This window comes from Lycium barbarum, chromosome 6 (assembly GCF_019175385.1).
Source record: "Lycium barbarum isolate Lr01 chromosome 6, ASM1917538v2, whole genome shotgun sequence".
Taxonomy (NCBI): domain Eukaryota; kingdom Viridiplantae; phylum Streptophyta; class Magnoliopsida; order Solanales; family Solanaceae; genus Lycium; species Lycium barbarum.
The window spans coordinates 108132802-108137213 of record NC_083342.1 but is presented as its reverse complement, the minus strand read 5'-3'; positions in this window follow the sequence as shown (position 1 = coordinate 108137213).

Here is a 4412-nt window from a genome sequence, read left to right as displayed (position 1 = left end):
AAACTCACTTTCTTTTAATCCTATTTATAAGCTTAGATTTTTCTACATCGCTATAATCAAATAATACGATTTATTCAAAGTTTCAAGCTGTCAAATCTCTTCTCAACAGCTATTATTTATGGGCAAATTATCATATTTTATACAAATCTTATATTAAACAGCATTTTATTTTAAAGTTTAGCCACATTTATAAGTCTTCTTTAAATGACATTTTTTATCTTAACAATGCTTATAAGTTTTATTTCATGCAAATTATCACAGTTCCTATAAATCTTATTAAAATATTATCTTTTATTTAAGGCTTCATCAATATTTTCAAGTCCCATTTAAATTTTTAGCATCTTCACTTACACACGTTATTATGTTTTTCTACGAGTATTATTTTAAACAACACTATTATACTTTCGTCTAAAACCTTAACCACATTCATAAATCCTATTTTCAAAAAAATGGCATTCAAAGTCTCTGTTATACAAATTATTATATTTTCTATAAATCTTATTTTAACTAACATTATTTTCTTTCAAAACTTTAGCAATATCTAAAAATCATTTTCTAAATTTTAAGCATTTTATTTACTCTCAATTAATTAACCTAAGTTTGGTCGGATAACCGTAAGTTAACGGATTCTAAAGGATGCCTAACCCCTTCCCTTTAGGATAATATAGAGCCCTTACCTAGAATCACACTGGTTAAGCAGACTATTAATTGAGGTTTAGTTTTAATTTTCCCTTAGTTAATATTTAGGTGTCCTAATTCACCGTTAAATTAATTAGGTGGCGACTCCTTAAAACAAATAAATAGGAATCACCAATACGTCATACTCCTAATTTTGACTCCGGGTTAAAATGGGGTGTGACAGCTTGGCGACTCCGCTGGGGACTTTAGGTTCTTAACCATAACAACTTAGGTTAATAAATAATTTGTTGGATGTTTTGTTTGTTTTGCTTTATTTTTCCTATATTTTTGCTTTATATGCTTTTAAATGTTTATTATTGTTTTATTCTTTATATGCATTTCTATGTAATATGTATGTTATTGCTTTCCTTAAATTGGCATTCCGCTCATATTTCTTCCACTCCTGGAAAACTCACACATATTCACACACTTAAAGCGGCTTCGCAGTTTGCGCCCGTGCACTACTAAATTACCCCTTTTAGTTGGATTGGTCTTGTGGATTTAGTCGATCGGCGGTGCAGTCGACGGCCACAGACTTTCCACTTCCAAGTTGTCCGCTTGGGGGAGCCTTGTGTCATAGGAAAACCATTCTTAGTCTACCTAGGTAGAGCGAAAACCAAAACATTATAAGTACATGCATCATTTTAAACCTAGGAGGCTTAATACCCTTGGGGTATTAAGTTCATTAGTCAACCTTACCAAATGTCCAAATGAGTCTATGACTCTAAGTGACACTATTCACTATTTATGTGCATTATTTGAAGGACAAATATGTGGATTATGTGGACCTAATACTCTATAGATAAATATTTCAAGGAAACTAACCTTTTGTTGCAGGTTGTTGTAGAGCATCCAAAATTAATGCCGGAGGTTTGAAGACAGCCAAAGGAAATTAGTGGAGTTGAAGTATTAGATATCTTAGATTAACTTTGAATTGTATTATTGACTGGCATGCAATAAATTTTTATTACTCTTGTAAACTAGTTTTAGAAAGAGTTATGGAATGATACATAAAAGACATGTTTGTCCTTCAAATATTCGTTAGGCCTACCTCTGGCATAAAGAGGTCCCTTGCATTATAAAACGCGATGTACTATGTGCAATAATGTGTTTATATGCAATAATATGTCCTTACCGTATACTGACTCATTTTCTTTTTTCTTTTTCTTGTTTTATCTTTTTTCTTTTTAAAATTTATTTTCAAAATAAAAGGTTGACTTGTGCTAAAGGGGAACTGGCGGAGCATCCATATTTCACACGGTCTAGAGCCAAAAAATCAGACTCTGACTCATCACTAATCATCTGGTTAACTAAAAAGACTCGTTCTAAAATGGAGCAAAGTTTGATCAATGCAACCACTTCATCTGAGCCATCTCTTAGTTTGCCGATCACGAGTGATCCCACATCTTCTAATCAACCAGAAACACATTTGGAGATCATTGCTCGTTTGGAGCGATGAGTTGCTGAATTAAGTCACATGGTACTTCACAACCGGTCATTTTCTCAAACGCCACCACATATGACTCCGTCTCATGGGGTTCGTCAGACTTTGCCTATGCCACATCCATTCCCAAATTTGGACGAATTTAACCAAGCAAATTATTTTATCACCTCTCAGCCGGTTCGTTCCGAACCCCTCACTCAAAATGCTCCCCTTTTATTTACAGCCACCTCTTCAAAAACTCAGTTCATACCGCCGGCACATGATGTTACCAATACACATCAAGTTCCGCCAGTATATACTTATACCACAGCTCCACCCATGACACAAATCCAGGGACAATGTCGCACAGATGTTGATCATTATGTCGAAGTTGAAAATGAGGCACAGTCAATTAATGATGAAATGATAAATAGAAAGCTCAAAAGTTTGGAGGATGCCATGAGAAGTTTGCGTGGACTTGGAAGTAACCAAAGCGTGAGATATGAAGAATTATGTGCATTTCCTGAGGTAGAATTGCCACCAGGTTACAAAATTCCAAAATTTGAGAAGTTTGATGGGTCGGGGAACCCTTTCTTCCATTTGAAGGTCTATTGTGAAAAATTGATTGGTGTGGGGAAGAATGAAGGGATAAGAGTCAAACTATTCAATCAGAGTTTGAGTGGAAAAGCCTTGGAGTGGTATTCTAAGCAAGATACAACCAAATGGCGTACTTGGGATGATTTGGCAAATGCTTTTGTGGATCACTACAAGTTTCATGTTGAGATCGCTCCTGACAGAATCTCAATTACAAAGTTGAAGAAGAAGTTCACCGAATCATTTCGAGAATATGCTATACGGTGAAGGGAAGAAGCATCTAGAGTACACCCACCCATGGAGGAGACAGAAATGGTTACTTTCTTCATTCAAGCGCTAGAGCCGGAATACTATGAACGTTTGGTGACAATGGGTGGAAATACTTTTGCAGAGGTGATCAAAGCCGGGGACATGATTGAAGATGGCATTAAGACAGGGAGAATAACAAGTCTTGCGGCTTTAAAGTCTACTAGTAGGGCCATACAAACTGGTACTCTCGGAAACGGAAAGAAAAAAGAGAAAGAAGCAGCATCGGTAATGGCTTTGGGAAACACATCATACCGCCATCAACAACCCCCACGATACCAACCTAACGCTCACCACTCACAATATTTCCAATATTCTCCACATCCATACGACCAAGCTTTATCTTACCAACCTCAATCACCACAAATATCCTACCCTGTTTACAACACACAACCAGCATATCGAGCTCCACGACCACCAACATACCCAGCTCCACCATCACAATCTCATCATCCAAACAATGCATCCGCACCTCGCCCAAATAGACCTTTCCGTAATTTTACACCGTTAGGAGAGCCATTGAGCGTTGTTTTTGAAAGACTGCAAGCTTCAGGCTTATTGTATCCTGTGGAAGGTAGAATTCCAGATCCATTACCTAGAGGTTTTGATCCCACTAAAACATGTGCATATCATTCGGGGGTAAAAGGCCATTCCACTGATCGTTGTTACTCATTAAAACACAAGGTTGAAGATCTTATTGAAGCAAAACAGATCATGGTCAAACAACCGGCACCAAACGTGGTTAACAATCCACTCCCGACCCATGATGGGGCCACGATAAATATGATTGGAATAGATGAAAATGATGACGATCCAGCCAAATTCATAGTGCCTGTGGATAGCGTGGAAGATCAAGGTCTTGTAGCCGTTGCTTCTCCGGCTATAGTGATAAGGGGTTTTGTACCTATCGAGATATTAGGAGCTTCATCAACGCCTGTGGAAGTAGTTCAAGCACCAAATCAGTTACCAGTGCTCGATACAAAAGCCGTACCATGGAATTATCAACAAACTGTGATGGAATGTCGAGGAAAGGACACGATCACTGACAAGGTTAAGACATCAGGAATGACAAGGTCTGGAAGATGCTATTCTCCAGAAGAGCTAGTTAGATTGGGGCAAGTTAAGGAAACCAATGTACCTCCCAAAAGGGTCGTGACAGAATTCGAAGCAGAAGAATTTTTGAGGAAGATTAAGGCCAGTGAGTACTCAGTTGTGGATCAGTTGAAAAAGACCAATGCCCAAATTCCTATTCTCTCTTTGCTTTTGAGTTCGGATGTGCACAGAAATGCACTCTTGAAGATTTTGAATGAAGCATATGTTCCAAGTGAAACAACTAGTGAGGCGTTAGCTGGGATGATCGAGCGCGTGCTTGACAGTCATCGAATCAGTTTCGATAATGAAGAACTGCCAC